Raw genomic sequence first — 14,150 nt, 5'->3', positions numbered from 1 at the left:
CTGATGCTGGGAAAGATTGAAGGCAAGAGGAGAAGGGGACAACAGAGGTTGAGATGGTTGGATGGCATCACCGACTCGATGGACATGAGTTTGAGCAAGCTCTAGGAGTTGGTGATGGACAGGGAAGCCTGGCATGCTGTATTCCATGGGGTTTCAAAGAATCACACACGACTGAGCGACTGAACTGAACTGAACTGAATTGATAATGCACCATAATGCTATATAAAACATAAACTACTATTGTTTACCATTGAGGGGTTTAAGCTTCTTACCTGATATTCTGCTGAGTGGCATTTTCAGTGTTGATGTAGAGATCTAAACAGAACGTCTCAGGTGATAACTAAAGTTTTGCTCCTTGCTTCCTGTCCTTAATGTATAGAAATAATGAAACGAGGAAAATGCATCCCCCTGCTGTGTAGAACAGCATATGATGTATATCTATCTGTAAAAGAACAAACATGGTATTCAAACATTCTTTTGCAGAATACCTAACCCTTCAGGGAGACAAGATACAGTGCCTAGCTTTCCTGATGAGAATTTTAATGATAAACTTTATTATAGTTTAGTGTATCATTGGCTTGTGTTTTTGTAATCCTACAATAAAATTTCCATTTCCACATATCCATCTGATGCATTTTCTTGGCCCAAGTTAATGTCTTCCAGTTATATCACCAGCAAACCAGACTCTGTATTGGACAAATATAGGCCTGAGTGTGAGTAAGCTATTAAGTATTTTTAATTACCTTTTACTCTTCTTTGGATAGAGTATATTTTTGAGGAAGCTGAATTGCAGTACTTTGACATTATAGAGGTTTATAGAACAAGAACATAGACTCGGCTTATTCATCATAATTGGCAGGGATTCAGTATACAGAATCTTGTAATAACGTGTCAGTTTTCTTGCTCTGGTAAATGTCATAATGAGCACATTTACAGCATGAATTATGTTGAGAGTGAAGAAATTTAAATCTTCATACCACTTTTATGCTCTCTTTTCCTGTTTGGTAATCAGATCTTGATTAAGGGGTAGAATTAACACCCAGTAGGGCATCAATGTTTCTTGGCTTGAATCCTCTGCTTATCTTTTCTTTGTCCCTAGGGCAGATAGAGAATAATTTATGGGCTTCATGATTTTGAAACAATAAAAAGTATCTGAGGGAAGTCCCTGGCAGTCCAGTGGATAAGACTCTGCACTTCTTCTGCAGGGGGCGTGGGTTTGATACCTGATGGGGAAACTAAGATCCCTCATGCCATGGTGATGTCAAAAAAAAATTATCTGAAATCATACTTGTTGTTTCCTACAAGCCAACTACATCTATTTATAATGGGCATGGCAACCAACTCCAGTATTCTTACTGGAGAATCCCCATGGACAGAGGGGTCTGCTCCATGGGGTGCAATGAGTCGAACACAACTGCTTGACTAAGCACACACACACAGAAAATTATGTCTGTTTATAATACGAAATAGAAAAGAAACCTGGATGGGGAAAAGAAGTAAATTGCTATCATGCTGTTTTCATTTTGCCTTATTTAAATTTTGCATTTATAGGGCCATCATTCTCATGCCCTTAGTCTATCAATATCCATTTCTTTAGCTACTGGAATGTTGTCACTTCCTCTCCCAGCAGATGGTCTTCAGTGAAGACAACAGTAGGAGCGTTTTGCTCTCTATGGAGTGCTTTTGCCTATCCTCTGGGCACTTCTTCACAGCCTCTCTCTTATTTATTAAAAAAAACCCTTTATTTCTTTGGCTGCTCCAGGTCTTAGTTTAGCACGTGGGGTCCCTGATCTTCGTTGCGGCAAGCAGGATCTGTAGTTTTGGCACTTGAACACTTAGTTGCCCCATGTGGGATCTAGTTCCCTGACCAGGGATTGAACCCAGGCCCCTTGCACTGGGAGCATGGAGTCCTAGCCACTGAACCACCAGGGAAGACCCTTCTTATTTTGAAATAGTATTATTGGGATGTGCTTCATATGCCATAACATTCACTCATTTAAAGTGCACAGTTCAGGGACTTCCCTGGTGGGCAAGTTCAGTAGTACAGAATCTGCCTGCCAATGCAGGAGACAGGGGTTTGATCCCTGATCCAGGAAGATCCCACATACCTAGGATCAATGAAGCCCTTTCCCCAAATACTGGGGCCGTGCTCTAGAGCCCACAACCCGCGACTACTGAAGTCAGCGTGCCCTAAAGCCCGTGCTCCGCAACAAGAGAAGCCACCAGAGTGAGAAGCCCGCACACAGGAGCTAGAGCGGTGCAAGCAGCAGCGGAGACCTAGCACAGCCAAAAATAAACAAATAAAATTATAAAACCCTGTACAGCTCAGTTGTTTTTTTTTTAGTATATTCACAGAGTTGTGCAACCATAACCATAATGATAATTTTAGAACATTTTAATATCCCTCAAAGAACCTCTGGTAACCATCAATAGCCATTCCTATTTCTGTTTTCCTCACTGCCATCCCAGCCGCAAGGGGCCACTAATCTATCTTCTGTCTCTATGGATTTATCTATTTTGATAAATCAAACAATATGTGAAGTATTTTGTGACTAATCTCTTTGCTTAGCAAAATGTTTTCAAGGTTCATCCATATTGCAGCATGAAGCAGTATTTCATTCCTTTTTATTGTTGAATAATATTCCATTATTTAGATATATTATGTTTTATGTGTCCATTCATTAATTGATGAATATTTGGTTTTCCCAGGTGACAGTGTTAAAGAATCCACCTGCCAATGCATGAGACACGGGAGACATGAGTTTGATCCCTGGGTTGGGAAGATCCCCTGGAGGCAGGTATGGCAACCCACTCCATTATTCTAGCCTGGAGAAGCCCATGGACGGAGGAGTCTGGTGGGCTACAGTCCACGGGGTCACAAAGAGTGAGACATGATTGATCGACTGAGTGCACATGCACACATATAGATATTAACATATTCTGTTTTATCTATCCATTCATTAATTGATGAATATTTGGGTTTCTTCCACTTTTTGGTTACTATAAATTATGCTGCTATGAATGCTAGCATAAAAATGTTTGAATAGCTATATGCTTCAGTCTATCTTATTTTTTTAAGGATAAGACTCGGAGTGTTAGAACTTAGGCTTATGATTCCTTATAATAAAGCCCTTTCCCTACTCATTGTATTCCAGAAATTTTAGAAATACAAGTTATTTTTAAAACTCTAGCATCACACATTGCTTCTATTTCTAAACTTGATTTGCATTACAAAATGTAGGAACATGTTTTGAAATTTTTCTCAAAATATTTTAAATACCTTGGCATCTGCCTGTATATCTCTTCGTAATCCAAATTGCGGATAGGCAGAGATGCTCTCCTTCTAATAATAGTAAGTCTTTGGAATATGTTGCCTGTAACACGATCCTTTTAAATAATAAGTAATTGTGAAGAAATTCTGTTGAGCGTACTTATGGAATGAACCACCCCTTGTTATGGGCCTTAGAATGCTAAGGAAATGAGTGCTGTGCAGAACGACCTGGCTGTAATAAATCAACCTAACGTAAACTATGTCAAATTAAAATCAAGTGCCTAAATGAGCTGTGGTCAAAAGCATGCCACAGTCTCCCAGTACAGAAACTGTGTACAGCCAGTAGGTAGCAACCTCCTGGAAATTCAGTCCCCTGGAAACTTAACCACGGCAACTGGTGAACAATGTTTTCATTTGTACCCTCCTTCAGGGTGTTGGGCTTCCTCGCTGGTTTCTTAGTTCTTCCCACATGGTCTGGTTTGTGTCTGCCTCTAGGTTGGCCTTTTGCATACACCTGGCTTTTGGTCAACTCTTAGGCTCACAGAATATAAGCATCAAAAAGCGCCACAGAAATGACCTAAATCAGTGCTCTCCTTCACCCATCAAATATGTGAAAGATGAGAAAAATTAGGTCTGCCAGGATTAAATGGACATGAATCTGAGCAAACTCAGGGAGATAGTGAAGGACATGGGAAGCCTGGCATGCTGCCGTTCATGAGGTCGCAAAGTTGGACACAACTGAGCAACTGAACAGCAACAACAACAGGGTTAAATAACCTGATGACCTAAGGCCATACTATTCTGGATCTCCTAAATTTGAATCCAGGCTAACCCTACTCCAGGAGAGGGCCCCAAACACGAGAACAGTGATGATTATAAGACACGATGCGTGTTCCTTAGCTGTGAACAATTCCATTTGTCTTGGCTTAGAATCTGGAGGTGGGATTCTCGAATGTGGCTTGGAAAACTCTGAATCTCTCTGTTCTTGCCTTTGAGGGGTTTATTGTCCTACATCAGCAATTTCAGTGTGTTTTCTCCATGTGTGTTAACTCTTCCATGGGGATGAGTGAGGTGTTTTGGTTCCGTCCTTGGCCTGAGCCTGTTGTTACTTGTCTCCATTCTTGTCTTGTTCAGTTGCTCAGTTGTGGCTGAGTCTTTGTAACCCCACGAACGCCAGCCTTCCCTGTCCTTCACCATCTCCCAGAGTTTGCCCAAACTCATGTCCATTGAGTCAGTGATGCCATGCAACCATCTCATCCTCTGTCACCCCCTCCTCCTGCCCTTAATCTTTCCCAGCATCAGGGTCTTTTCCAATGAGTCGGCTCTTCACATCAGGTGGCCTCCACTCTAGTTTTTGGTTTTTGCCCCATCTGATTGAGGAGTGGGCAGTCAAGTACTACAAAAGTGGATTCAGGGAATAGTAGGTAAACTGCGATAGAAAGAATCCAAATAATTGGCACAATTCCAGGGAAACTTGAGGAAAGTTCATATTTTGGGGCAGAACCCATAGTTCCCACCTCTGGGAAACAACACCCTTTCCTCCCGTCTCTAGTTGCATCAGGAGACAGAAGAAGCGCTTGGTAAATGTTGAAATGTACTTTCATGCCATCTCCTCCTTTGCCAACACCACATTCACTTCTTCCTTGATTCCCTGACTACATGCTCTCCTTCTGCTTATAACACTCTTCTCTAGAACCAGAATTCTCTCTTGTTTTCTTTATGCAAATCTTGCTTTCATTTAAGACACACTGTAAGTGACCTGTGTGTTTTAGTCACTCAGTCATGTCTGACTCTTTGCAACCCCATGGACTGTAGACCACGAGGTTCTTCTGTCCATGGAATTCTCCAGGCAAGAATACTGGTCTGGGAGAAGCTCCAATACTTTGGCCACCTGATGTGAAGAACCAACTCATTGGAAAAGACTCTTAATGCTCAGAAAGACAGAGGGCAGGAGGAGAAGGGGGCGGTAGAGGATGAGATGGTTGGATAGCATCACCAACTCAATGGACATAAATTTACACAAACCCTAGGAGACAGTGAAGGACAGGGAAGATTTTCGTGCTGCAGTCCATGCGGTCATAAAGAGTCAGACACAACTTAGCGACTGAACAACAACAAAAATAAGTGATCCACTTTCTGTCACAAAGCTTTCTCTTCCAAGCACCCTGTTAAGTAACACTGCACAATTCTGAATTCCTGCAACATTTAGTTTATGTTTTCCAATCACAAGCTCTACTGAACACTGCCTAATTATCTCTAGACACATCATATATTGAACTTCATTTCTCCAAGGACAAAGAAACTCCCATAGGCAGGAGCTGTGCCTTCTGTATCTGCAAAACTTCCATGATATAACTGGCACAAAGATAGGAGTTTGTAGATGCCAAATACTTTCATTTGCCTAATTTATAATCTGAAGTTCAAGATTAATTGTAGTTACTCCATTTTTGTGTGGGAGCACACCTATTTTCATCAGTCATTCTATAAGATAAGGATCCTAAAGAAAATGCATACAAAGTAGTGTTGATTGGAAGGTATTAGGTACTGAGTACGTGCCAGGTACTGTGCTGGGTACTGGGAATGCAAAGATACATTGGTCCTGTTCTCAAGATGTAAGCAAGTAAGTTCAATCATGAAGTAGAATATTCTAGGCAGAGAACGGCATAAACCAAGGTACAGAAAGCTGAGCGTTGTGTGTAGCTGTACATATGTGTGTGTATATTGTGTTTAAGCAGCTTAGAGGAAAGAATGGGCCATACGAAGACAATGGAAGGTTTAAGAATAAATTGAAATAATAAGCTCAGTCAGTAAAGAATCTGCCTGCATTATAGGAGATCCAGCTTCGATTCCTGGGTTGGGAAGATCCCCTGGAGAAAGAAGCGGTAACTCATTCCAGTATTCTTGCCTGGAGAATCCCATGGACAGAGAAGCCTGGCAGGCTACAGTACATGGCGTCACAAGAGTTGGACGCTACTGAGCGATTAAGCACCACCACCACCTGTTCAGTAAGCACTGCCCTAGGTGCTTCTCTGTTTAAGTCTCCGAGTCAGAAGTTAGCTGTTACTACTTTGGATAATGCTGGAAGACCCCTATAGGAAAAAATAGGATATAGGAATTTTTGTTAGGATTTTGAATTTGGGAAACTGAATGACTGAGTATGTTCACTGGAGATGCTAAATAGGCCATGCAGTGTACTAGAGGTCAAATTAGCCAATACAGTTATATGGAAAATAAAGCTTCAAGGAACATGTCTGGACTAAGCATACAACACTTTGTGACCAGGTTGGCCAAAGAAATGGGTGCAGAAGTGATATGTGTTATTTCCAGAATGAGCACACAACACACACACACACACACACAGTTGAAAGGACCTCTCAGTGTTGCCTAATCTTACTTTCAGTAGTGGTGAGAAGCCTCTGTACCTGTGATGTCCAATATGGTAACCACTAGCCAGGCATGACCTTTGAACATTTGAAATGTGGCTGTGTGACTAAGGAGCTGTATTTTAATTTTCGCTTTATTTTAAATTAATTTAAATAGCCACATGTGGCTAACAGTCACTAGATTGCATAGCTCAGGTCTAGATAATCAGGCTATATGCAATGGAGTTTTCTGGGTTAAATACAGAAGTATATCATTTATTCCATCTCTCTACGTGCTCCAGACTGATAAGTCACGGAGATGATGAGGATGTGCTGTGGGAATGACCTTGACCTTTCACATAGGTACCTCAGTTTCTTCATTGTTAAAATGACAGTAATAATGTCCTTCTCAAGGGCTTTGAAGAGAATTAAATGAGACACCACATGTAAAAATGCTTTGCAAACTTAATATACATGAAAACATTGTCTAAACTGTCTAAAGTTATAAAATAGTGGTTCTCAATGGGGACATTTGGCAAAAAGTGGGTACCTTTTGCCTTGTCAGATTGATTTATGGACAATACTGTCAAACAGGCAGAGCCCAGAGAGGCTCAGTTCAGTTCAGTTCAGTCCCACAGTCGTGTCCAACTCTTTGCGACCCATGAACCGCAGCAAGCCAGGCCGCCCTGTCCATCACCAATTCCCAGAGTTTACCCAAACTCATGTCCATTGAATCAGTGATGCCATCCCACCATCTCATCCTCTGTTGCCCCCTTCTCTTCCTGCCTTCAATCTTTCCCAGCATCAGGGTCTTTTCAAATGAGTCAGCTCTTCGCACGAGGTGGCCAAAATATTGGAGTTTCAGCTTCAGCATCATTCCTTCCAATGAACACCCAGGACTGATCTCCTTTAGAATGGACTGGTTGGATCTCCTTGCAGTCCAAGGGACTCTCAAGAGTCTTCTCCAACACCACAGTTCAAAAGCAGCAATTCTTCAGTGCTCAGCTTTCTTTATAGTCCACCTCTCACATCCATACATGACTACTGGAAAAACCATAGCCTTGACTAGACGGACCTTTGTTGGCAAAGTAATCTCCTTGCTTTTTAATATGCTGTCTAGGTTGGTCATAACTTTCCTTCCAAGGAGTAAGCGTCTTTTAGTTTCATGGCTGCAGTCACCATTTGCAGTGATTTTGGAGCCCAAAAAAATAAAGTCAGCCACTGTTTCCCCATCTATTTGCTATGAAGTGATAGGACCAAATGCCATGATCTTCGTTTTCTGAATGTTAAGCTTTAAGCCAACTTTTTCACTCTCCTCTTTCACTTTCATCAAGAGGCTTTTTAGTTCCTCTTCACTTTCTGCCATAAGGGTGGTGTCATCTGCATATCTGAAGTTATTGATATTTCTCCCAGCAATCTTGATTCCAGCTTGTGCTTCTTCCAGCCCAGTGTTTCTCATGATGTACTCTGCATATAAGTTAAATAACTTATGAGTTAAATAACTTATATAAGAGGCTAGATCTCCTATAATGCATTTGTGTAAAAAGTAAAAATTTGGATCTCTCAATGGACACTTATGTAGATGAAAATTCTCATTATTGAGCACAGAATTAACTCTTGACAGTAAAGTATCTGCCTGCAATGTGGGATACCCATGTTTGATCCCTGCATCAGGAAGATCCTCTGGAGAAGGCAATGGCAACCCACTCCAGTATTCTTGCTTGGAAAATCCCATGGACAGAGGAGCCTGGTGGGCTAGAGTCCATGGAGTCACAAAGAGTCAGACACGACTGACTGACTTCACTTTCTTTTCCTTTTGTATAAACACAAAACATTTTTATAGGTTTCAATAAACACTGAATTATCTAGGAAAGTAACGTCCATTAAACTAAAAGAAAAATCTTTATCTCATTTAAGAGTTATTTACTGTTTCTGAAAATCAACACACAAATGCTAATGTCTCCAATAATATTTGAAGTGCCTTCTTCAGCTTGTATTTGCAGTAGGGACTGACTTTACTGTGATTAGATGTTTATAAATATATATTTATGTCTCATTTCTTGTCTTTAGTGTGGTCTCCACTCATATACATATTGAATTGCACTTACATTATTATAAATTATTTTCCATTTATTTTTCCTTTATGTTATAGTTCAGGCTGTATATTGATTTTTTGGGAAATTATATGTGTAGCTAGATATGAATATCATTTCAGGGTAGTAAAAGAGCCATTATTGAGTATTTGTTCTAAAAAGGGAGCACTAATTCTAACAAGGTTGAGAACCACTGTTTTAAAAGCACCTTGGACAGCTCGAAATCCAAATGCAAACAAAGGACAGTCTGAGTGAGGTGAACATCCCTTCTCTAATCACTTAAGACCTGCCTTCAAGTATGTCTCTCCTTCCCAAGGACCTGCTCTTTCATTGATGATTAAGATCAAGAAGGCCTACTTCATTTAAGTAAACTTTACCCCTGTATACATAGAGACCTATCACCACTGCAAGATTGCCTCTACCAGCCAACCTGTGAAAGGCGAAACACAAGTCTAGAGAGTCATTTGTTAGCATGACAAAGTGTTAGTTCTAAATAAAGAGTAATTAGCCTACCCAAGATCACAGATAGGAAATAGAGCATGAATCACATAGGGTTGCTGAAGTCCAGGCTGATAAACAGTGAGTTTGTTCTAATAGACAGGGCATCACTTCTGGTGGGTTGATAACTACCCCTGTGGATTGTAAAACAGCTTTCGTGCTTGCTAAGTCATTTCAGTCTTGACCAACTCTTTGTGACCCCATGGACATGTAGCCAGCCCATGTCCATGGGATTCTCGAGGCAAGAATACTAGAGTGGCTTGCCATTTCCTTCTCCAGCAGATCTTTCCCACCCACGGATCGAACCTGCATCTCTTATGTCTTCTGTATTATCAGGCAGATTCTTTACCATTAGCACCACCTGGGCTTGAGTACTGCTGTTATTCCATCATTATACCAAGTAACTGGAGACTTTCTGGATGGCCAACAGGATAACTCACATCGTTGGCAATTTTGCAGGTAAAATGGCCAGGTTGACAGGTTTGTTTAGAAGGCTATCTGGCCTGTGAATAGCCATTTAGAGCTATAATCTAGACCATCCTTGAAGCGAATCTATGATTAACCACTACCCTGGATTAAGGGAACAAAAATGTGAAGCTAAGTTATGTATTTGTTAATATTAAATTTTAATTTAAAAAGTAATTAAGATGTCTAAAAGTTGTCCTAAAAATAAGGTCAATCATTTTTAAAAAGTAACTAAAATTAAAAGTATATTTGAACTTAAATATGTGTCTTGCACATAAACCAAGTCTTAATATTATTTTCAGGAATTAAATATTTATTCAAATAGCTTATCAAAGAATTCAATAAGCTCCATTATCCTTTTCAATATTTTTCTTACCAAAGAGATTTTGAATTGTGAGATTTTTTTTTCTGTAACGGGATATGCAAAGATTCACCTAATATTTACTTCAGTTCAGTTCAGTTCAGTCGCTCTGTCATGTCCGACTCTTTGCGACCCCATGAATCACAGCATGCCAGGCCTCCCTGTCCATCACCAACTCCCAGAGTTCACTCAAACTCATGTCCATCAAGTCGGTGATGCCATCCAGCCATCTCATCCTCTGTTGTCCCCTTTTCCTCCTGCACCCAATCCCTCCCAGCATCAGAGATTTCCAATGAGTCAACCCTTCGCATGAGGTGGCCAAAGTACTGGAGTTTCAGCTTTAGCATCATTCCTTCCAAAGAACACCCAGGACTGATCTCCTTTAGGATGGACTGGTTGGATCTCCTTGCAGTCCAAGGGACTCTCAAGAGTCTTCTCCAACACCACAGTTCAAAAGCATCAATTCTTCAGCACTCAGCTTTCTTCACAGTCCAACTCTCACATCCATACATGACCACTGGAAAAACCATAGCCTTGACTAGATGGACCTTTGTTGGCAAAGTAATGTCTCTGCTTTTGAATATGCTATCTAGGTTGGTCATAACTTTCCTTCCAAGGAGTAAGCGTCTTTTAATTTCATGGCTGCAATCACCATCTGCAGTGATTTGGGAGCCCCCCAAAATAAAGTCTGACACTGTTTCCACAGTTTCCACTGTTTCCCCATCTATTTCCCATGAAGTGATGGGACCAGATGCCATGATCTTCGTTTTCTGAATGTTGAACTTTAAGCCAACTTTTTCACTCTCCTCTTTCACTTTCATCAAGAGGCTTTTGAGTTCCTCTTCATTTTCTGCCATAAGGGTGGTGTCATCTGAATATCTGAGGTTATTGATATTTCTCCTGGCAATCTTGATTTCCGCTTGTGCTTCTTCCAGCCCAGTGTTTCTCATGATGTAGTCTGCATATAAGTTAAATAAGCAGAGTGACAATATACAGCCTTGACTTACTCCTTTTCCTATTTGGAACCAGTCTGTTGTTCCATGTCCAGTTCTAACTGTTGCTTCCTGACCAGCATATAGGTTTCTCAAGAGGCAGGTCAGGTGGTCTGGTATTCCCATCTCTTTCAGAATTTTCCACAGTTTATTGTGACCCACACAGTAAAAGGCTTTGGCATAGTCAATAAAGCAAAAGTAGATGTTTTTTTTTTCTGGGACTCTCTTGCTTTTTCTATGATCCAGCAGATTTTGGAAATTTAATCTCTGGTTCCTCTGCCTTTTCTAAAACCAGCTTGAACATCTGGAAGTTCACGGTTCACGTACTGCTGAAGCCTGGCTTGGAGAATTTTGAGCATGACTTTACTAGTGTGTGAGATGAATGCAATTGTGTGGTAGTTTGAGCATTCTTTGGCATTGCCTTTCTTTGGGATTGGAATGAAAACTGACCTTTTCCAGTCCTGTGGCCACCACTGAGTTTTCCAAATTTGCTGGCATATTGAGTGCAACACTTTCACAGCATCATCTTTCAGGATTTGAAATAGCTCAACTGGAATTCCATCATCTCCACTAGCTTTGTTCGTAGTGATGCTTTCTAAGGCCCACTTGACTTCACATTCCAGGATGTCTGGCTCTAGGCTAGTGATCACACCATCGTGATTATCTGGGTCATGAAAATCTTTTTTGTACAGTTCTTCTGTGTATTCTTGCCACCTCTTCTTAATACTTTCTGCTTCTGTTAGGTCCATACCATTTCTGTCCTTTGTCGAGCCCATCTTTTCATGAAATGTTCCCTGGGTATCTCTAATTTTCTTGAAAAGATCTCTAGTCTTTCCCATTCTGTTGTTTTCCTCTATTTCTTTGCATTGATCACTGAGGAAGGCTTTCTTATCTCTTCTTGCTATTCTTTTTACCAGTTTATAATATTCAGGGACTTCCCTGGTGGTCCAGTGGTTAAAAATCCACCTTGCAATGCAGGGAACTCAGGTTCAATCCCTGTTCAGGGAACACAGATCCCCCACGCTGTGGAGCAACTAAGCCATGTACCACAACTAGAGAGCCCTAGAGACCAGCTACCGAGCTCACACGCTACAACTGAAAAATTGTAGAGAATTCATGTGGAGCAATGAAAGATCTCACCCGAAACATTGAAGATCCCTTGTACTGAAACTAAGACCCAATGCAGCCAAATAAATAAACAAATGCATAAAGATATCATAAAAATTTATAACATTCAGATTGCTTTCTTATACCTTAATTTTCCCCCAGTTTTCAGAGGAGCAGTTTAATTTAGTTAAAGTATGGACTATGGAGCCAAACCACCTGGGGTTTAAATTCCAGCCTCCCCAATTACTAACTGTATAATTTTAAGCAAGTTACCTAACTTCTCTGTGCTTTAATTTCATCATTCTTATAATAGGGATAGCTATCGTATTAATTCAGAGATGCAGAATTGTTGTTGAATTACTACTGTGAAGTACTCAGAACAGTAAACATTCAGTGTTAGCTATTATTAATATTATCTGTCAGAACATTCTGAGAACTAGTGGTAAAAGTGTCTGAGAACCTGAAGGGGTTCGTGGAAGAATCAGGGCAGGAATCTTGGCATTGAGCACTTGGCCTCCCTGCAGGATCATGGTTTGTGGGAGTAAGCTGGACCCAGGTCCCTGACAGTGTTCAGGGCTCTTCTCACTTCATAGGAGACTAAGTCTGGGAGATTTCGGTGCTCATCTGTACCTGATTCAGTAAGTGGATGAAGCAGGTTATAAAATAAGTTTCAGGAAACACTAGTATATACTCAATGAGACCTCGACCATTAAAGCAAAACATAGGATTAAGACTGGAGAAAAGACAGCAAGCAAATATGTTAAAATATCGGAAGTGTTTGTCCTCTGAAGATGGGATTATGGGTGGCTCTTTGTTTTTATAATTCTTTCTTCTTTCCAAATATTCTGAATTAAGCATAGTATTATTTTGATAATTAGGGAAGAAAAGTAAAAAAGATAATTCCAATAAAAATTGAAATTTGTTTTATCCAGACTGAGTCAAATGACAGAATGCAATGAAGGGGAGGGGAGGAAGAAAGATTAAAATTGAAATGTTCATTTTAGAAGGCTTTTGCTATCTGAACTAAAGCAAGAATTGCCAGGCCTACACTTCATTTTATGAATTTGGCATTTCAGATAAAAATTAAGCACATATTAATCAAGGATCTATACAAAGGCAAACCTGTTTGAGAAATTAAATTTCTACTTTTAACACAACCAGGCAGGCTTGTCTTTTCTAGACCGAATGAACTGCTAAGTTTCTTCCACAAGAGGGCGGTAACTGCTCAGGGTTTCTTTAAAACGGCCTGAAGGACCCAGGCACTGTAAGCGAGGCAGTGATGCAAATAGGACAACTTTTTTTCATGGAAGAAGGAGTCGCACAGGGTGAGTCGGCTGAAAGGACCAATGCTGAGACACGCAAGCACACCCAAGTCAGAAGCAGCACCTTTTAGGGGGACTGAAAGAGGAACTAGTTCACGGGCTCGTTTAAAATTATTTACATTATGCTCCGTGGACGTCATGTATACAGGCGTAAATTTTTTTACCGGCCGTTCACATCAGATCCTGTTTAACCTGGTGGTGAAACTGAACCAGCATTTTATTTTTTAAGGAAATTGTAGACATTCACTGACATTCCTTCAAGCACATGGAGGAATCCACAGTGGATCTTGGTTTCCAGAATGTACATCAAAGCATGTACCTTCCCTGGAAGCGAATGGGTCTTTGTAGAAAATACTCGGGGGCATGCTGGGCTTGGGTGTTACACATGCAGATATGTTTGCTAAAGTTATGTGTGCTTTGCTGAAGTTCAATACTAGTTTTCTCTCTAGCAGGTCATCAGTGTTTTCTTGCATTTCCTCTCACTCCTGAATCCAGTTTTGATATTGCAGACATTTAGACTTAGAATTTTTCATCTTCTGGGACTTTTCACAACACTCCCTTCCGAGTGCACATGTCCCCCAGGACAGCTTCTGTAGGTGTGTGAAGGGGTGCCGTGTTGTCACATTGAAGATCCCCGATGGGAGCTGGGAGCGGGGAGGTGGAGGCTGGTATGAAATTC

This window comes from Bison bison, unplaced genomic scaffold, assembly GCF_000754665.1.
Source record: "Bison bison bison isolate TAMUID 2011002044 unplaced genomic scaffold, Bison_UMD1.0 scf7180017864228, whole genome shotgun sequence".
Taxonomy (NCBI): Eukaryota; Metazoa; Chordata; class Mammalia; order Artiodactyla; family Bovidae; genus Bison; species Bison bison.
The sequence above is the reverse complement of the archived record's forward strand: the minus strand, read 5'-3'. Positions refer to the sequence as shown.